The 22279-nt window shown below is 38.2% G+C and overlaps 2 long non-coding RNA genes across 4 annotated transcripts in view; one reads left to right on the top strand and one right to left on the bottom strand.

Annotated features, from left to right (window-relative positions):
* LOC148222816 (uncharacterized) overlaps positions 1–22279 on the bottom strand; it is a 33687-nt gene that overhangs the window by 5221 nt on the left and 6187 nt on the right. For both annotated transcript variants that reach the window (XR_015805389.1, XR_015805390.1), the window contains exon 2: positions 10473–10574. This is a non-coding gene — a long non-coding RNA (uncharacterized LOC148222816). The remainder of the gene's footprint in view (positions 1–10472; positions 10575–22279) is intronic.
* Positions 1–22279, top strand: part of LOC148222817 (uncharacterized) — a 99604-nt gene that overhangs the window by 72825 nt on the left and 4500 nt on the right. The gene's annotated exons all lie outside the window — the stretch shown is intronic.

Raw genomic sequence — 22279 nt, 5'->3', positions numbered from 1 at the left:
TTAATTCATAGTGAAGGTCACCAGTGGTCAGAATGGCAGGTGCATTCTACTACATCTTTGAATGCTAATTACCAGTTTTAAGTAAGTACTGGAGAATACAGAGTCAACAAGTTAATCAAAAGGCTTAGAACTTAAGACACATTTTTATAGGCGTGTCTAATGGTCTGTAAAATAATATAGCATAATTAGCATATTCAAATGACAGCCACATCATTTAAAACTCTAATTTACAATGAAAGGCAGTAAAAGATTATTTCACGTCACTTTTTCAACAGAAAAATAAAGAATTAATTCATACAATAGTGCTAGAAGCCATGTAGCACCATGCCTAGACCTATCACAAGTCCTTATGTACTGTAATTTAATATTCAAAGGTATAAGTACTTCTTGATCTACTGTAAAATATAGGCCTGCTTACTTTATTGCTGAGAGATAGACATTATCCAAAAAATCATGTATATGTGCTGGTATAAAACTACAATCTAGTTTCAACTTGCAGAATTAATTTCTAGAATGGTTGTACTAGAATGCACACAAGGAAGCAATCATATAAATAAATAATTATTTGAGACTATAGAAATATTAAAGACACGGTTCTTTGCAGGTGGAGCTATTTCCAGCTGCAGATGGCATAAGTTTATGCAAGAACCTTGATCAGCCACACCTGGATGTGTCAGGATGAACCCAGACATCCACTGGCTAAAAATCAGTCACAGACTTACAAAACCTCTTCCTTGAGTATCCATGAGAAGAGTGGAATCATCTTTTTCTGAAGAATACCCCGAGGTCTACTGTGTTGGCATTTCATTTGCTTCAGTATTTGTGCCTGTACATGAGACTAGTGGACAAACATCCCCATGTTTATTAAACCCTATTTTCACAGTCTAAGCAGAGCTGCAAAACCAGCTTTCTCCAACTCAATGAGTCTAATCTTCCCTACATGGCCCCAGTCTAACTATATTGATGCATGACAATATTATGTATACAAAAATATATTCTATATCACAGCTATGCACACACAAGGCAGCAGAGTAGAATTAGATTAGGAAGTCCCAGTATAGAAATGTAGATACCCTATTTAAAGAAGTTATTAGAGGTTTGAATTGCTGCAGAAATTCACCTAGCTGAAGGGGGAAAATCCCCACAGCCTTATATTACAGTTCTAGTAAAATTTCCTACCAATGTTAGCAAGCTGTAAGCTTTCCTAGTGCTAATATATAAAATTAATTTCATGCTTGTCTACTCTTGTAAAATCACTGACAGAATACTTCACTTTTTAAGGCAAAATTGGGGGCTCATATAAAGTCAACGTTATTTTAAGCAAACTAATATTTGCATTATATGGCTGCCCAATTAATTGAAATAATAAAGCATAAACCAAGTGAAGGTTCCTGCTAAGAAGGCAAAAATTTGTCAACAGACACCAGTGCTTTTTTTGTCTCTATTCCCTGGATGACCAACACTTGATGTGATGTTTCATGCAGATGGAAAATGACAGTGAGAAATATGTATGTTCTGTCTATATGTTATACAGAGTGATAGATACAAAAGAACTGAGAATAATGCCTTAGGTATAACATTAGGAGGATGGAAATCCCACCAATAATTAAAGTAGAACATTTACATGAGTAACTATTCTGATATACCATTTAAAAATCATAAGCCCCAGGACAGTTTCCTCAGCAGTGTAAGGATGCTGGATCCACTGGTACCCTATGGCAAACACTACAGAAGAAAGGTGTTTGTATTTTGTGTTCCTAAAAAAATTTGAGTAACATAGCAAGGCACATGCAGGGAAGGAGATTGAACTATTTTTTCTGCTCAAGAACGAGCAATATTTCTTAGTATTCTAACTATGACTAAAACCAGAACAACCTCCCCTAGATCACATGACTGCTAAGCAGATCTAATCAACAGGAAGGTGTACAAAGGAGAGGAAGATACAAAAAGACAATAACTTGGGAAACTTGAATAAGATTAAGTACTCTACCTGCCCTGGGCTATTCCAGCAGGACAGTGAGGCTGGTATGGCAGATGCTATGGTCTTCCTCCTCTGATTAAATTTGCATGTAGCTTATTTGGTCTAAAATTCATATGTCTGTCAAGGACATGTAAGTGTTGATCAGGATCTACCTGGAGCTGCTGCAGTGATCAAAGCTCAGTAGGCTGCTGGGGCCCCTCCAGCACTCCCTCTCTCCACTGCTGAAGTCAGCCCAAGGGATCTTGCTTTCAAACTCACTTTTGCTTTCTACACTGCTCTGAGCTTCACCAAAACGATTCCTCCTCCTTTTCCTTTAGCAATCTATGCATCAAGTCTACAGCTATCTCTCAGTTCTCTCTATAACACAGAACACCTGAAAGAAAATTCTTCCACCACTCTCTTCCTCCTATTTCTTTTTTGCAAACACTGAAGGCTTTGATAGAGCTTCCGATGACCCCTCTCTCCCAGAAACATTGTATGAACACTTCCAAACATGAATACAAACATCAGGCTCACTCCAGGGTTACCTAGAGTGATGTTTTAACAAAAATGTCACAAATACTTCATATCCATCATACAAATGGGCTCTGGCAGATCCAGGCAGCTCTCTGTGCTCTCCAGCACATTTCTTTAGAGGACTTCCCCGCCTTAGGGCTTCCTGCTCATCTGACCCGCTCTTCTCTCCACATACCAGCAAGCCCAACAGCAATCTCACTATTCTTTTGTTGACATCTCTCTGTGAGACTTGCCTTTGATACTCTCAGTGTATCAGCTAGACATAAGAGGTGGCACCAGTGCAGGTACCAGCCAAAACAGGCTGGGTTTATACCCAGTGCCACCTCGAGGCAGCCTGGCTGGGCTGGGTACTGCTCAGGGAAAGGAGCTGTGCTCCTCAGAGACTGATGACTTCAAGGAAGAATCATTACTCCTGTCTGAAATTTCTCTCATGCACCTCAGCTCTCGACAGAGCCTGAGCTCTTCTGAAAGAATGAGTCTCTAAGCTGGGGCTCTCCAGCTCGTATTAACTGCAATAAGTGAGAGCATCCAGGGACTGGTTTGTGTGCAAGGGTCACCTTCAGAGGAATCTCTCTGTAGAATAAAGCAAATGCTTCTCTGTGCAGCTTCAGCCAGAGGATGGACTACAGTTTACTGTAATTGAAGAAACAGTTTTCCTTTTATAATCCAGCTAAACAGTCTCGGTAGCAAAGGCTGATTTACCTTAGCCTCGTTTTTCTTTAAATAGTTGTCCTGTTGCAGTATGTCACATAGACTGTATTGAAGTGCAACACCAGCCAGTGCTGGTACCCCACACCACACTGAGACATTGTATGTGAAGTTGTAGAAATAATATAAAAGAGAAACTTCTTTTTCCTTAGATTAATTATATGCTGTTCAGACAACAAATTCCCATTACACAATTTATAGAAATAGCTGTAATATAAATACATTATACTTTGCCACAGGTTTATTTAAACTTTATTTTCTAATTGCAGTAAGGAATAACTTGATACCTTTCTATATTTAAAACCAAGGTTGTCAGGAAGCAAACTACAGATTTTGCTGAATGGTTCCCAGTCCATAGCATCTACTTCCATGACAAAAAACCACAAAAACAAACAAACAAACAAACAAAAAAAACCAACAAAAACAAAACAAAACAAAACAACAACAACCACAAAAAAGCAAACAAACAAACAAAAACAAAACAGAAGTATTTTTGTCACTGAATTGAATCTACTTTTCTTAGGAGGTAAATGAAATATCTCCATGTCACCTACACATATTCAGCTACCTTGCCTACTGTCAGAAACACTTGCTCTGATCTTTGCAGTATCATCTCTCAGAAGAGACAGTTACAGCCTCATCCCAGGGAAAAAAATCTTTCATCTTTGTAGCTCTTCAGAGAGTAACTTCTCATGGTATACTATCTCACTATTCAGCTACTGGAGATGAACCAATGCAGAGAATCTTAGTGGCTGGACCACACGCCTAACACAGATCTGTGTGGAACTGCCTGCCATTTTCCCTTAAAATATGCACATAAAACACCTAGATGTCTTCCAGGCTATAAAACAAAAGGCCACTAAGAAGAGCCAACAAGACTATAAGACACTAAACACTTCAGATAAAGAAATCTTAGACATGCCACAAGGGAAAGACTAAATAAGAAAGAGAGGAAACCAATCTTTTCCCTGTCAGTCTGTCCTCATGGGACCAATCCTTCACTCTTGCAGTGGCTTTAAAGGCTGCCCAAATTCCCCAGAGTATTCATTGAGATCTCCCTTGCTATTACCCTGTAGACCTGGGCATGGACTCTCTCCCTGATTCTCACACAGCAGCTTCTCTGCCTGCCCCTCTGCACAGGCACTGCTGCACGTAGGAAAGGAAGGAAAGGAAGGAAAGGAAGGAAAGGAGCCCTTCCCTTCACCTCCTGTCACTTGCAGGGCCTTTCTTCCCCAGCTCCAAGCACACTTCACACAAAACACAATATGCAATACATATGCACTGACCTGGCCTATACTCAGTTAGCTTAATGTAATCACTGACCCCAGTCACTCTAATTTCCTTTGTCAGTCATTTTAATTTCCGTAGCAGATATGTGACATATGGTCCCAACTAGTGGCTAATTACTAATTGTCAGCTAGAACAAAAGACATTAATGTTTGGTTAATTGTTAATTGCTTTTGACCAATTCCATCAAAATAGTTGGTTTAATTCCCATTGTAATTCAAAATTCTGTTCTGTCACTATATATATCAAAATAGCAACACTTACTGCCATTGCTTCTGGTAACAAGAGATGGGGTTTCTTCCTGCTGTAGGGTTAATTTCCCTAACTGAGACAAATTTCTTCTGTCTTAAGAAAAAATAAGAACTATTTTGTGAAAGTCAAATTACACCAAAATTTATAAGCACACATGACTGCAAAAGAATTAGTTAGGCCTTACTTTACTTGGATTTGTGGTTTGGTTGGGTTCTTTTTCCAACCACCGTTTAGAGGTTGCAACAAAAAGATCTTTATAAGGATGCTTGCTTTCTTCACAAGGATTTGCAAAGTATGCAGTTATGGCTACGATATGATCCAAAACCTATAAAAAAGCCCAAAAACAATAGTTTAGTTTTAATGAGCTTTGCTCATCTCTTTTGATCTGGTCAGTTTACTAGATTCTGTGTGGCTGATAAATAACACATTTTGTTACAACATCTTTTGCTCCCTTTCCCTGGTTTTTCCTGCCACAGCCATGCCAGGGGCAGGTCTGTCCTCTGCCTCAGGATTCTTGTTAAAACTGCAGGAAAGTCATTTACTCTCTCTGCTTCAGTTCCCCATCTATAAATTGAAAAGAATACTATTTCCAGGACTATGATAAAGAAAATACTTTCCATTACAGACTGGGAAGTGCTTAGGTGTAAAGGTGCTGATATAAGTACCTTAGATAGGTGAGTATCTGGGGTACAATACAGGCAGATAACAAATAGCTTAATCCAGCTCCTTATCAAGCCAGTCAGCAACTTCTGCAGAAGCAGGTTGTTGGACACAGGAGAAACCACTTGAGACTCAGAGTGGAATCTATTAGAGAGGTCTGAACTCTACATTAAGAACTGCTCAAAATAGTGAAGTGCTATTAGTCCCAATTTATAGATGAGGCATCTGTGGCAAGAATTTTCAGGAGTGCTTCTTCCTCTGCCTCTGCCTTTCCAAAAGGGCAGGGTGCATGGCTTTGCAGTCCCTGCTGACAGGGGAATGAAAGCAGCAGGGTCATCAGCCGTGTGTGGCTCCTGTGATTTCTGTGCTGCCCTGCAGTGCATTCAGAGTTGGCATAAATTAAATGCTGATAAATTCAAACAAGTGACAGAGTGCAGTTTTGCACAAATCCAGCATTATGTTTGAATGGAAGCTCCAAGCGAGCAAAAAATGAGGATCAGGCATCTAGAATAAACTCTACAACAGCTATGAAATTTCAGCATCATGTTTTTTTCATGCATTCAAATGGGATCTGTCTCCCTACGCCTACTCTACATCATCTGACTGGACTGCCTGCTGGGAAGCAACAGTACCATGGCAGCTCTCACTGAGAGATCACTCAGTCATACCATTTACAGCTATGGAGACTGTAAATCTTTTAGGGAGACTATAAAAGGGTGGCTGTAAAAAAGATATGCTGATTGTTTGTTAAATTTGTTTTTAAAGTACAGTGTTCATTGCTATTTAGCAAACATCTCACTACAGCATCCAGGGGATTATAACCAACCTCCCTTCAGAAAACAAAGTTGCTTCTCTTGGAAAGATACATTTTTCAGGGGTCTGGCTCTGCCATTCTCATTTCTCCAAACTCATGAATTGAACCATAGCTGTCTTTAGTTTTTAAGACTACATTGTTATTACTAACCTAATTGTGTCTGTAGTAAAGCAAATTTTACAAGTATGTTTTGCAGCTTTTTTTTGTTTGAAGTCTGTAGTATTTTGCTGACCCTACTGCATTTTGCAGACTGTATTGCATTTTAATGCCTTCACTGTATATGTAATTAGGTCAGTTGTTTACTCCGAAAAGTTATTTCAAGGTCCAAACCAGACTAAACTGAGAAGCTGTATTAGTCTTTTTCAGTTTTGTGTCTGAAGTACACCAGAACTCAAAGAAGAAAAAGTAAATGAAAAATGTGTTAACTAACAAAAGATCAGACAGCTGCAAAAACAATGTTTTATAATCCCCCATTTAACATGCACAAATCTTTTCCATTTCACAGAGAAAATTTCCTAGATTCACTTAAATAGGAGCTAAAAATTGTGCAGAAATTACTTAAAATGAGTGAAAATCATGTACCACTGTTTAAGCTGCCACTAGCCAAATAGCATTTTGCTAATGACTTCTGCTTTCAGACTACAAACCAGACTTGTTTGAATAGCTAAATTGCTCCTGCTCTTACCCATCATGAGCAGATAACAAAGTAACCTGGAAGATAATGCTTTGGGTGGGAAGGAGGAGGAGAACGAAGTAATTTCTTCAGTGCATGAAGAAATTCTTGATTTTTTTTTTCCATTTATTGCAGATGAAATTATATTTTGAGGTTTAGGGAACTTTGACCAGTCCTGGAAGCTTTTATTTAATAGCACGAGTGGAACACATTTCATGGATTCACTTTTCACTCTAGTGTGACTTTCAGATCTCGAGCTTTAAGACTTGTGTGCAAAAACAGATTTAAAAAAAGTCATTGTATAAACACAAATAATATGAATTATTAATATTATTAAACATTTATACAACCACTGCAAACTCCAACAGTTTAGAAAAAATACAAGACAGGCGAAAAGTTCTTTGGTTATTGATTGAATGAAAGCTTAATTTTAAACATACACTGAATTACTATTATTTCTGATCCATTCATTGATTGCTTTGACTGATGTCAGTTAACCAGAAGTTATTCATGTCATAGGTAAGCCAACTTGCCTTTGGTCAAACTCTAAAATGCTGGTTATGAACTTACTGACCTTTATATTTCAAAAATTTGCTTTTAAGGTTCTTCTGCATGTTTAAGATGTGGAAGAAGTTTTAGCATCCATGACATGCTAAGTACAACTTTGTAAATTCTCTTTTGGGAAGCAACAGGAATAAATTATTTTTTTTTCTATAGGTAAAAGTGCTATGATAATAACTCTTATTTCTGTGTTTCTATAAGGAATCACAAAAAAACCCCCAAACTTTTTTGAACTGAAATAATATTTCCATTATTTTTAACAACTTATTAATTGCATTTTTCCTTAGATAGCAATCTGTTACTAATATATACATTTCAGTAAGGTTTTAGTTCATGTTTCTGTCAAATAATTAACACTTCTTACTTATTTTCATAAGGAGCTATTTAATTTACAAGAGGCCTATTAAGAGTTATGTTTTTCCTCATTAGATATAATTGAGGGATATGACATTTTGTTCAAGAGAAACTTTTTAGCTTTAATTAGTCAAACAATGCAATGGTTCAAGCTTCTGCTGAAGTTAGTGTGACATTACTTCATATAAACTAAAAATAGATAAAAAATAAGAAGAAAATTTGGAAAATTATGACATAATACAACAGTGACATGTTCTGAAATCAGAAATTTCATAGCCCAAAACTGAGACTGCAGTCTTGCAAACGTTTCTGCATATGCTTAATTTGAAAGCTGAATTGTTAAACTGTTTATAGGATTGGGACTCAATGTAGAACACATTTAATCAAACTGATGATGAGAGAATTGTGTCAAATATAATTGAGATCAGAACTGATGTTCCAGATTTGTGATTTATATGTGCTAGTGAATGTAAAACATGAGACCTGAAGTCTCCTGAAAGAATGATTAATGTTTTTGAAATGTTCCCATGAAGCTCTATTCCAAGAGCGTGCAAAATGTGCAGTTTCTCTCACTTTTGACACCAAGCCAGAGAAAACTCATTGGTTTTGATGGTGTTTCACTTTGCAATTTTAAGTTTGCTTGAACTCAAAACCTCATAGTCAAATTTGAGGGTGGAAGTGGGTGTGAGCCCACACAGGTTGAAACCTTGCTTTCTGCTTGCACAGAGCCAGGAAGTTGTGCAAAGCCCAAATGCAAACTAAAAGTGGCTCTGCATGAATATGTATGAACGTGCAGCTAGGGCAGAGCTGAAAATCATAGAGGCCTTTGTCGGTTCATGTTGGATTTTGGTGCAGTCCCTGATCTCAGAACATGCAACAAACCTGTGCAAGTTACAGCTCCCAGAGCCTTTTCCCTTTCCTCTCCTGTGTTGTGTCAGTGAGGCAACTGGAGCTGTTGAGCAGGCTGAACAGAACCCAACTCTCAACAGAACTCAGCTGGGCAGGAAGGACTCAAAGGTTGTGTCATTGTAAAAGTCAATAATTAAACACCCATTACTTACTGTTTAAAAAAAAAAAAAAAAAAAGAAAAGAAAAAAGAGAAAAAAAGAGAAAAAAGAGAAAAAAGAGAAAAAAAGAAAAAGAGTGTCTTCTGGGGAAAGGATGGATTCAAAAGGTCTAATTTAACACAGCAGATTTCAGTGGAAATAGAGCCTTTAACTACATTCTGCTTGACTTCATCCAAAAGAAAGGGATGAGAGAAAAGATTAGAAAAGCTATTCAGTACTTGCTTTCAGCAGTGGAGCTTTGGGAGGTGACAACAGCTACTGGTAATTCTTTCCATAATCTTTTCCCCAAAACAGTATTTAGAATCCTCTTCAAAATTTGGCTCTGGATCTATGGCTTCATTATTTTTACAAAATACAAAGCCACCTCCCTTCTGTGCTCTTGGCTACAGATTAAATGTTTCAGTTCCCCAGAAACGTCTCATTTAAAAAAAAGCTGTTGCAAACCCAGGGAACTCTGTTCCACCTGATTCTACTGCCTCCTTGATCACTAGAAAAACTCCTACTTTTGCCCTGAACCTCTCTCAGGCTTCTCCCCTCAGTGCCATCAAAAGCTCAACCACACTTTTGTGGCTGGCTTGCCTCTGCAGTGTCTCTAGAGAAAGAAAAGGCCACTATTTTCTCTTCTATTGGCCACTATTTTCTTTTCTATTGGCCACCACTTCCCCGCCTCTGCTCCTCCTGCCACCTGTGGCACAATGGCTCTTTTCATAGCACAGGCATGATTAAGAATTAACCATTAAAATCTGCTACGTGCCATCACAACATCAGGGATTTGGTCTTGTAAAACATTTTGTTGGGTTTCTTTTATTACAAAACCTCTGAGAAATGAAATATTTTCTCTGTAGAAATTTATCTGCTTCGAGCTTCTCAAACACACATTAATATTGTTTATTGGAAACAGCAGAATGAAGGCCTCATTTTCAACACACATCAAGTTGATTACTTACATCAATTGTTGTGATGGGAAAAAAAAGTGCTTCATTTTCTTGGCACTGAATATTGGCTGAGTTTATTCACACCTACTGAAATATAAACAGGCTTATGTTTACATTAGGTACTTTGGGGAAAACATCCTGCAGCCAGAACTCTGGAGCGCTTCAGGAATTTTAAATACAGCTATGATATTACAACCCAACTAAATTGGCCTTTCTATTCACTCTTCTCTTTACAATTGCATTTCACATATGCATTGTACTCTCCAAAGATTAAAATCCAGACAGAAATGCAGTATTTAATAAATTGATGCTCATTTACCCCACACCCTTCATTTCATTGCATTTCATCCCTGCCCAGGGGTCACTGTTGATGTAATTATAAGGCACTCAGGAGGTGAATGTTAGTTGGGGAACACAAGAATTTATCTTTTGAATTGTCTTATATTTTGACAACTTAAATTAACCTGTTTTCATTTACATTAAAGGAAATTCTGACTCCTTATGTAAAAGAACTACCAGAAGAGCACTTTGTCAAAAAGTAGCAGTAAAGGGGTAGAAATAAACAGCAATATGTGAGAGATGGAGAATCATATTGCAAAGACAAGGGATTTGGGGAAACACACTGCCTGCCTTTGTCATGGAGTTCCCTATATCACCTACTTACCATTGTCTCATGTCCTTATCATCCCCATCTGTTCTGCTTTGTCCCATCTTGCTTTTCTGGGTCAGTGACAGCATCTTCAGATTAGAGAGCCTTTGTATGCACCTAATATAAAGAGGTGAGTACAAAGGCTCACTTATTTTTTAGATTTTAGATGCTATTTTCCTTTCAAGCAGTTAATAGATTATAGACTCCTAGTTGAGCTTATTACCATAGGTGGAGATTCTTTTGTAAAACCTAGCAGAACTATCAACATATGGAGACCTGACTGGTGTCTACTGAACTCAAGTGGTCAGTAGGCTACTGAGGAAAGAAATTCCTTTTAATACAGGTAAAAATCAGTGAGAAAAATAACCACATTTGATCAAGCAAGTTGAAAGGAGGAGTGATGCAGAGTGGCATGCTTAACTGCACATAAGAAATGGTCATCTGGGGCAGCAGAGGCATTGCTGAATAAAATATGTGTGGTAAATGAGAATGATCGAGACTGGCACATATTTTAATGTCGACTCTGAGTATTTTAAAATATAAAGATATAGCTTTAATCCGTGTAATATTTTTATATTTTTAATCTGTTTTAAATTACTTTCCAAAATAATCAGTCTTTTCAGTGGATACAGGAGATACAGACAGGAAGAGGATAGATACCTCTACTCAGGCTTTACTTCAATTAAGTCCATTCCTACAGAGAAAACACACTAAAGCACTTTCTTAATTCCTCTGGTCTAAAGGTTCTCATTAGCTCCTCAGACTTAATCCAGGCTTTGACTTTGACTTAAAATTTCAGCTTCAGTTTCCAAAGTGTTTTGGAGATTAATTCATATCACTTTGAAATCACTTCAATCATATGATATAAGGAACCTTACTACAGGTCTATTTCACTAACACATATTACTGAAGTATGACAAAAGCATTACAATGATACCAATTTGAGATAAGATACATGTATATATATGAAAAAATTCACAGACACGACTTGAGAAGCATCCAAGCAAGATTTGCCTATAAAGACATTTTTTTATATTCACAAGCAAAGCTTTGTTCCCCCATCTCATAATAGAGTTTTCCCTGTTTTCCCTTGGAAAGGCCATTTCAAAGGCAAAATATTTGTTGAGAGGCACAGCTGTAATATGCACACAGGTGTAATACACTTAGCAAGAAACTGGCAGGAAAGTGAAGGCTGTGAGACACTTGCTTTTTTCAGAAGTTTTTATTAATTGGCAGAATAATGTACACTTTATCAGCAAGTTCTCTAAGGAAGGGCAAATCCTTCCAGCCTCTTAACAGCCAGGTGGATGGTCCCAGGAAAACAACTTTCCTGCATGTGAAAGTCTCTGTGTCTGTGCTTGATCATAGACATTTTTGTCTCCCAGACAAACATTTATTGATTCCATTTAATCCCTGAGTTGCAATGCTGCTACCTTTGAAAATGGCCAGTGGACAGCTTCACTTGCAAACAAGGGGGTTTGGGAACTGGGTGCATTATAGCAACTGCATACATTTATATCTGTTTAGATTTAAGAAAATAATTTTCACAGAATAATCAAGGAGGCTATTTTGTCTTCACTGGTAACATTACATTTTCCTGCAATGAGGAAGAAAACCATCATTCTCTCAAAATTTAAGTCTTCCCCTCTCATGTTACTTAGAATTATGATAATTTGAAAAAAACATCCTTGTTCAATCACCATGGGCCATGCTGTAGGCCAACTTCTTTGTTCAAAACATTCTCAAACTAGAAATTCCACTGAAATAAAAAGAATTACTTGAATGAATAACTCCTCTCTAAGGACTTTAGGTCTCTTCCCAGGAACCAACAAATATTTTACTTAGAATTGATCAAATTTTTTAATGTCAGCATGACCTATATGGAAAGAGAGCCTGTTATTTAAACTGTGCCCAGTCACGATGGTGTGGAGTTCAGGCATTACTTAAATGAACAAGAGGGAATGCTAGAAAAGAGGAGTATATATGACCAAACAATCCCAGGATTTTTATAGCCACCATTGCTGATGCAGGGGTTGGTTTCACTAAAGCAAATGATGAACACAGTGACAAGAATGCAGAAGAATGTTTGGAGCTTCCCATGAATAATTTTCAATAGACCTTAGATCTTCCCTGAAAGATCTAATGGTAGGAAAACGATAGCCTTGTTTTTTGAAAAATTCTATTTGTTTTAACTGAGAACTTGAAAATCTCTGGGTTTGGCAAAGGTGGAAGCATTATTGTTAATGAGATGTCTGGGAGGTTTTAAACTATGTTCTGCTTCAAATGATTAAAAACAGTGGCCAGTGTATTCCAGTTTTTCAAATACAGTGGAGCTGAATTAATAACAAAAATAGTGAGAACTACAAACAGGTGTTCCACATTGATTAGGCTTCTCTGATTCTACAATTTTCATAGATTGATTAATTTTTTGAAAAATAGGGTAGGAAAAGAGCATGGAATAGCATGCAGCTGACTAGCTGTTGCAAATAACAAGCAGGACTTAGTTTAGAACTATCCTGCAGAATATAAGGGAAAACAAACTGAAAATCACATTTCTGTCTAAAAAATTTTTTAGTATATTTTATTGCACTGGGATATGATAGAAGCAGCATTGAGCATGCAAATGTGTGTGCATGTGTTGTGTATGTACATGCTCAAGAGCATCTGGGCATCTTTTCTCTTTTTCTCCATTATCTTAGCAGAAATGAATACCTTAATTTTTGCTTCTATTTACAAGGAATTTCATTCTCATTTCTTCCACCTGCAATATATATCAGAGTATATCTAGGCATATATTCATCCATCATCATCCTGCACTGGTATCAGAGCCAGGACCAGTCAGCCTTGTTCAGTAGTGCATAGACTTGCAGGCAAACATTTCCATTTGTGCTGTCTATAGTCTATCTAGAAGGTGCAACTGTTCCTCATATGTCTGTACTTTTGCTGGTGGGTTTGGAGATCCTGGGATATTTTTTGGGCACACTCTACCATCCCTGCAGTCTCCCCCTTACTGGGAGGGAGTCAGTCCTCTTCTATTAGCCAGCCCTCTTCTCAAGATCAAAGCACTGTGTAATGAACTGCACTTCACTCTTTGTTTTTCAAGTTTTTCCTGTATTTCCATTTTGTACCTTTGGCATGTAAACGTGAGGCAGGTGTACTGATGTTGGAGGGGGCACACGAAGCCAATATTTCAGCATTAACATCAGCAAGGACCTCCTGCGGCAGAGGGGGAGCGTGTGCCGCCCTGGTGGCACCAGTAGTGGCACAGTGGCACATGGCATGGTGGCCAGGGCTTCCCCAGAGAGGGAACAGGCAGCCTGCCATGGCAGCAGATGGGGAGAAGAGGAGGCAGCCAAAAGATGAGACATGTATGAATGCAACTACTGAAATGCACCTCTCAGCTGAATTTTAAAGTGTTGACCTGTCTCTTTTAATCTTATAGTGCTGTATTGCTAAGCAGCATAGACAGTTCGTGTCTGTAGAAATTAATACTCCATTTTTCTGTCAATAAAGGATAAACTTTTGATTTATCTGATATTTAACAAGTTCTAGGAAAGTTCTATAGGCAGTTGATTTTATCTTATAAGCATATGTAAACATGACAGATATAAGAAAATGTGCAGGTTTAAAATAGAGACTTGAAAAGACTTAGGCTCCCTCCCCTTTTTATTTGTATTTCAGGGATTTATGCCCTTTATGACGTTAATTAAAGCCCAAGTAAGTTAAGGAATGCCATTTGTAAATGATAGAAAAAATACTGGCAAATATTTCAAGTCATTATATGATTCATTGATAAGCTTTATTGTGAAAAAGTTTTGCCACCTCTGTTGGAAAAGCCTGAGTAAAGAAGAAATAGGAAACAGTTGGCAATGATTTCTGTGGATAACTAAAGGCATGAAAAAATATCTGTGAATAGAGTAAAAAGAATAAGACTGTTTATTTTAGAGAAAAGATAAATTCATGGAGGCCAGATAAAGCTTTATAAAATAATATATGACATAGGGAGCAGAGAGTGGAATATTCTGCTCCAGGTTTCTCATGTTACACAGACAAAGGGATATGAAGTTAAAAAATGAAATTTAAAGCTGAGGAAAAAAATATTTGTCTTCACAACAAAGAAGAATTATACCATGGAACTCTTTGCCAAAGGGCAGCATTGGTTTTAGCAGAATTAAAAACAAATAAAAAAACCATCATTGGGATGGCGAGAGTATCCAAAGTGATAGTGTTGAGGTGTAAATTATATAAAAGTCTAATTTCAAATGCATTGCATTGGAGGAGAAAGAGTAGAAGAAAAATAAAAATATCTATATTCATTAAGGCATCCTGAAAATGCTTCCTTCACAGAATGTTCCCCTGAAATGGCAGGCCTGTGGGAGTGAATGACATACCAGTTGTAATCAACTCATTAATTCTGTAATAATAAGAAGAAATAATAAAGGTGAAAATCACTTTATTATTTTTCAGTCTTTTTACTTTGATGTAATAAAGAACTATTTAAAAATATTATCAGGGGTTGTTTCACTTAGTTGAAGTCACAGACTGTCATTGTAGATAAGTGACACAATAAGAGTGGAAGAAAATTCAAAACAAATGCCACAGTTTCCCACTTGGACATAGGCACTTCTTCATGAAATGGGCTGGTTGCCAAAAAAATTAAATGTTAGTGATGGTGGAGAGGAGCTAGAAGAGGGCTGGTGGTGGCTGGAAGGCAATGTCTGAGCTGTAAGCAACCCCCACATTTTCTGTAATTAATGGTATGAATCAAAGACCCACTCCATCATCAAACTCCTATGGAGAAGCATCAGATTGCTACAGCTGCTTGGGTATTAAGAGTAAAAGTGCCCAAACTAGAGAGCGTCTATCTTAGGCTGCACATCTGCCTCTCATCTCAGCAGACTTTGACTTTTCATGACATTATGGCACAGAGGTGAGTGTCCCTTTTCAGCCTGTCGTCCCGCAGCCCTTGTCCCCTGGCTCAGCTTCTCAGGGACTTGGCTGAGCCTGTCACCGCCTCCCCAGCTCCCGTCCCCCCGCAGCCCCGCTCGCAGGGCGGGTGATGATGATGATGATGATGATGATGATGATGATGATGATGATGATGATGATGATGATGATGATGATGATGATGAGCTCGGGTCCTGCCAGCCGGGCTGTGCTGTGCACACACACATTTAGAGAGCTAAGGAATTACAGCTTGGAAATTCTTTTCAGGCCTGGGTTTCTCCTGACTCTCAGGTCCATTCCCAGGCTGACAAGCTGACTACAGCTTCAGTTAGGGAGGAAGTGTCCCAGGGTAATAATATGGTGAAAAACAAAGTAAAATTCATAATAAAGATTAACACCTAGTCTCTTTCCCGTGAAATACATCCTAAAGTACTGTCCCAAGAATGTTCTCCCAATTGTCCAATGAACTACTGTCCCGTCCTAGCTGCACATAACACATTTTAATACAAGTTGTCCGTACAATAAAGTTAACATTTTTTCCCCAAAAAAGTCCGTGTGTGTTACTGTCCTTTCTCTCTCTTTGCAGCGCAGTAACCACACTGTGCTGGGGCTGTGATGCTGCTGCTGCTGTTATTGCTGCTATTGCTGTTATTGCTGCTGCCCACAGACACGGCTCACGTTATCTCCAGGTCATCAAGCCTTCACAGTGTGCTCAAATCTGGTATGAAGGCTGTGTGTAACTCTAGAGCCATGATCACACACTAATATGCTAATAGGATTAGCATTACAGTTCTTGGGGAAGAAAATTATATCTTTAGATAAGAGGTTTCTTCCACTTTGAAGATTTTGAGCTCTGTACCCCAACACTGTCGTAGAAATCCATTTTCTTTCTCACCATCTTTCTCTCTGCATGCTGTCCAATGATGTCAGAAGGTTTTCCTTCCACTTTTTTGGTGGCTTTGCCTTGGGTGTTATGATATTATCCTTCCACCACAGAAGAGGAAGCAAAGGAAGCAGGATAGTGGTTTCCAGTAATTAATGCTAGGATTACTGTCCCAAGCAATGTTGCTGATTAGCTACAGAGCTGCCATGCTTGTGGTCACAGTCTGCATGGCTGACAGGTACTGTGAGCTGAGGAAACTGTGAGTAGCTGGGAGGGTGTCTGTGGCTGCTGCACATGCAGGGGTGACATTTGTTACTCAGAATTGTTCTGTGTTTTGCTATACACATCACCATACCACACAGAACTGCTTTCATTTGACAAAGGCATGCCTGGTGACACATGTGTACTACTAATGTATAAATAATTTTCAAGGCTATTCTTACAGTGGCATTTCACCTAAATTTCTTTCAGCAGAAACCAATGTTGTCCTTAAATTTCCCAGTGTCCCTGAATTCAAGAAATTGTGACCACGGAATCCAGAGGATTTCCCCATCCTTTCTTCTTCTTAACAGTGCTTAGTGGAGAAAATTGCCAAGTTAGTTCTGCTGGAAGTTCCTTTACTCCCAAGTGGGAAAAAAGTCCAAAAAATGTGTTGATTTCCAATTCAGGTCAAAAAAATTGTTGGTCACTGCAGCTTAAAGCAAGATATGCATGCAGTGCTGGCTACAGTGCTGCGTTAATTTTTTTTCAGTCAACCATTTAAAATATATCATCAGGACAGAACAAGATTCAAATTCACCTATAGATCTTTGTTGCATAAAAGGTTAGAAAGAGAGATGGGGAGCTTTCTAAAATTGCTTGTTATCCTTAGGTAATAAGGCAGAAGGAAATGAGGAAGTTTGGACAAAATGCCTTTTCTCAAGTGATGTTTCTTTCAGAAGAAAGAAACATGGGAAAGGAAAATAAAAATATTTTAGTTATAAATGAATCCAGCTGAAAGCAGTGACATATCACACCCATCTCTGTTTTTTAGGCAAAAAATTGCTTTCAGGATTATACAGCCACCGTCTGTAACTAGGAAACCGTCAGCTGGCTTGGTCTTGTGCTGCTTCCCCATCAGCCTGCCTCGGCCTTGCCACAGCCTCACTTACTGCTCCCACATTGTTTTGAAACATTTACTGGTTCAGAGGGCAGTTCATAGGTACAAGCAAAAATGTTACAACAGCAGAAATACTCTTAGAGAGATGACAGTGTGCTATTTATTGTCTGGCAAGCCATAGTGGAAGGAGCAAACAAATACCAGAACAGACAATTGTAAACAGAACACTTTAAAGCAGTCTATCAATGTTTTATATTAAATCATCCGTTAAAATTTCCACCCAGACACGATGACTCTGCTTTGGAGGACTGCATGAAATGATATGTTAGAAGACATAAGTGAGTTTGTGATTTCTCTCAGTTTCATGATTGAGAAAATAATTCTGAAATAATCCTGTGCAGAAAACAAAATACCTCTAGTCATCTGCACATATACACATGACTTTTAGAGAAAAGGAAAACTTAGTAAAATGGTCTGACCTATCTCCTATTAACCTCTTATTTTAACTTTCCAAGATAGCCAATATAATGTTCCTAATATTTAATATGATTCTACCTTCATTTATGGCTCCCTGGTAGAATTGCACTCTACTTTAAATGAGCTCAAAAGGATTATATTTATGCACACAAGGCTTGAAATAAGACATATCCTAACCTTTAATTATGAATTACTCTCATGGTTTCAGAAAAGCAGCTGAAATCCTAGTGATGTTTTAAGAAGGTAAAATCCTGAGGTTTATTTAAGAGGGTTCTGTTACTTTAAATGTCATATTCTGAAAGACCTTGTTAATAAAGACTGGCACAGGTCACACTGTCAAGGATAAACAATCATTCCTAAATCCTTTGTTTCAGGCTACAGTGAAACCTAATCCCCATGGTGTTCTTGACTGGCCATGCATGCATGTAGATATGCAACACTTTTATAGTACTAGTGCTTTCTTTCAAGCACGTTGCTCCTGACTGCAAGGCATTTGATTTCTGGTAATTAATCAGCTCATCATACATGCTGTGTTTCTCCCTCAGGCCCAACTCAAGTTAGTGATCCAAAACTGGCCCCAGGAAAAAAAGAAGCCATTTATGTTCTTAGTGCACAGAATAAAACTCTGATAAACAGTGCTTGGCTAAACATTGAATTCAGATGGCATTATTTATTTTTTTTTTGCAAGATACAGGTCTGGGTTTGGAGGTTGGGATTTTAATTTTTTGGGGTTTTTTTTGCAAGCTATAAGCCTGTTTTTTCTTTAACTTGTAAGTCTGTTTACCTTGTCTGCCCCTGAAGAATGTAAAAAAAGCCTGGAACTGCCAAGTATGCCCCTAAATGAGACATCAAGATCATTGTATTATTTTTGAGGTTTTGTGCTTCAGCATCTGAACTCACTGTCTGAAATATTAGTGTTTATTTTCAAAAAAACCACTGTCACATGTTTATCTGTCATCCTTTATCTTTGTGTTCTTTCATATTTGGCTTGTCTGTATAATAGCCTGGTTACTGTTAATTTTATCAGATCCAACTTCAGGTTGAGTTGGTAATTCTTCCTGCCTGGAAACTTGGCAACTCTCACTCTTTTCAATTACGTACCAGTTGGCCTTAACTGCTGTTTGAAGAGTCACACATTGTTGCTGAGGATCCACAAGAACATTAGAAAACTTAACAGGCAAGCTCTCACTTTTTATTTCTTATGATTAAAATAATAACCTGTATGCTCACCAAGGCACCATGCTCAGCTAGTGAAGACTATGGGCTCCACCCTCTCCATGGGCTCATGGATTGTGGTACCACTCCTCGTTCTGCTCATGCACAAAGATTTTGAGTACTTGTTTTGTGCAGTGATGAGATACAACCCTGCCAGCATTCATTCTAGGCTGATTTTTTTTGGCACAAGCTTAGCTCTTTATGCTGGTTCTTTTCCCTATGGCAAAGGCAAGAAACCGAAAGGAATTATTTCACCTAATAGCTCCTTGCCTCACAGGGCTGTTCTGAGACTTAATTAATTAATGTTTGTAAAGTGTTTTGAGAGCCTGGGATAAAGAGGTGCTATATAAGCACTGATACAAGGACAAAATATTGTTATTATTAAGTCCCAGTCTGATCCAAAGCCACTGAGTGATTAAAAAATGGAACTGTAGTCCTCAGTGCAAAAGTGGGGGTAGTTTGTCCAGCTTGAGTAAAGGCAACACAGGGTATGTTTATTTGCAAAGAATTATGTATAGATACGTGTGTAAGCTATGGGTCAGTTTGACCAAGAGTTCTTGCAAGACAGGAAAAAAAGAAAAGGATTTTGAGCACTACTACTGTGCTGTTTTTAATTTCCCTGCCTTTTCTTGTTCTTAGCATACCATCCAGATAAGGAAAATAAACCACACTGGGCTATAGATAAGTCAAATATCAAAATCATTGCATGCTGACTGTGAAAACTCACTCATGCTGAACATTTGTGGGTTATCAGGATCAAAGAGCACTTCAATATTTATCAAAAAGCATAGCCCACCATGGTTTAGTCTTTATTAACCTGGTGTGTATTTGAAGAACTCAATAGAACTAATGCAGTCCAAGCTAAAGCTGACATTTTTTTGACTTAGGAAAACATTTATCCTCTTGAAGAGATATGTATCAGTTTGTAAATGTTGTGAAAGGGCAGAATAACCTGAGGCTCACATATGCTATTGGGTTGTCTGAAAGCAGTAGGCTTTACGGAGCTGAATTACGCTTTGTGCATAGAGTCAAGAATGAACTTGTCATTTCTGTAATACCAGTAAAGCTTATTTCACGTATAATGGGACATCCCGCTGTGCATAGATGATACAATTTTTCTAGTTGGATTTAAAAATATTAAAATGAAAAAGAGGTTAAATTAGGCTGTGAAAGCTTGGGTATGTGTGATACAAAGGGTGTGCAACCAGCTGCAGGGAGTTTTGGAACTACATGGCTTTACTCCCCCTGCTACTTTTGGCTGATTGGGTTTCATGTCTGAACAAGACCTTGAGGAGTTTAGCTCATATAAAAGACTCTCCCCCATATATAGAAAGGAATATGGATCATAATGGTGTTAGTTCTGATTCTCTGGCACTGCCTCTAGCTTTTCCAATCTGTTCTTACTGTGTAACTAATGCCCATATCCATGATGTTCATCTAGAAAAAGATAATTTGAAAACTTGCTGTGCTAAAATAGTAAGTTAGTATTGAAAAATTGAAAGAAAAGAAAGTATTTATGCATACTGATGACATAGGATACGCATGCATGTCAGGGAATGAAATCAAAATGAAGATTATGGCACAGGACCTAGACTCTTGGCTCAGCTTTCCTGTCAGTTTTTTTTTTATGACTTAAGCAAGTTGTTTCATTTCTCCAGGTCACAACAAGGTGTTGCAAATATTTTCTTTTATTTTCTCTGTATGAAACAGCAGGAAGAGGAACAAATAGGAGAAGGTATATGTGACCAAGAGGATCATGAGTGCCAGAATGGATAAAGAGGAATTGCAAGTTTGATGTTTAAAAAAAAGAAAAGCCAAATTCCAATCAACAACTTCTTGTTGGTTGGAGCTCAAGTCTGAGAAATGTTTCAGGCAAAGCAAGTTAGGCTCTGCTTGCTGCTGATTTGCTCCATATTCTTTCTGAACATCTGAGAATTTTCTTCGAACATATAATATCTTAATGGAATAAGAAAGTTAGTAAGCCTAGGACATCCATTCCAATGAAATGTATGTCTTTTGAGTTAAACTGAATTATAGTTGGACCCAGAGCTGGTAATAGATTCCTTCATTATATCCTCTTGAATCTCACAATTATTGCATTCTTGTGTTCTTCTACTGGGATAATATAGAAATAAAGTGCAGTAGTTGAGGGCATGGTGATCACAGGTGGACAGTGAAGCATTGCTGTTTACCATTTAAGCATACTTTATCTTGAACATGGTTTAACAATGGTTTTTGCATTTCATTTCCTAGTGGCTGTGTTTCTACTCTCAACTCCTAAAGGGAGAGGGTTTAACCAGACACTGTCAGTAATCTGCAGCCTGAGCAGACTTCCACATTTTCACTAGAGCCAGGTTCTCTGGAGATGTGCAACCCTCACATCCCACAAACCTTGTGCAGCTTCTGTCTGCACTGACAAGTTGGCAGCATGTGCAAATTGCACCAGACCACACCACAGCCATCAGTCAGGTGCTGGGGTAATAAGGCAAAGCATCAGTTCCTCATCCACAGGCTTCCTGCTGTAAAGCTGTCTGTCAGCAGGGAGTGGCCTGGGCCACATGGAAGATGGGAAAACTGTAATTCCATGTATCTTTGAGGAACATAGAGAGCTGGTTGAGACTGATCCAAAAAAAAAGCCCCGAAAACCTCTGGGCATTTTGTAACACCTGCAATAGAAGCCTGTCAAGGGGAGAAGAGTGACTATCTGGATCTGCCTGAGTTTAAATGCAAATTAGAAGGAAAATACCAGCTGCAGTGGGAACAGAACAGTGGCCTCTAAAGGTTCAGTGGTTCAGTTTGAATACCTCTCTTGGGTAACATCAGTGACTTACTTTTCAAAGGATCTATGCACCTGTAGATCTTATTGTTCTCTACTGTTTGAATTGTTTATTCTTCTAAAAAATTATTATACAGTAGATGTAAATTGGTTCTTTATACTGAGCTAAATAGGAAAATGAAAGATATAACACCAATTAGGTTGTGAAAAAAGGAAGAGAGTGTTACTGGAAATTGTTAGACACTTGTTTTTTTTCTAGTTTTGACATAGGGTTCAGCTGGGTTTTCCTTACCAAATTAGTTCATCCCTTGCCACAGAAAAGACAGGAAATCTAAGCAGCTTCCCAAATTAATCAAGTAGAGGAGAAAGCACAGCCAGAATCTTATCTGAGTTTTCCCTCTGGCTTTTCCACCATACTATCCCTT

This window comes from Sturnus vulgaris, chromosome 9 (assembly GCF_052056855.1).
Source record: "Sturnus vulgaris isolate bStuVul1 chromosome 9, bStuVul1.hap1, whole genome shotgun sequence".
Lineage (NCBI taxonomy): Eukaryota > Metazoa > Chordata > Aves > Passeriformes > Sturnidae > Sturnus > Sturnus vulgaris.
The sequence above is the reverse complement of the archived record's forward strand: the minus strand, read 5'-3'. Positions and strand labels throughout refer to the sequence as shown.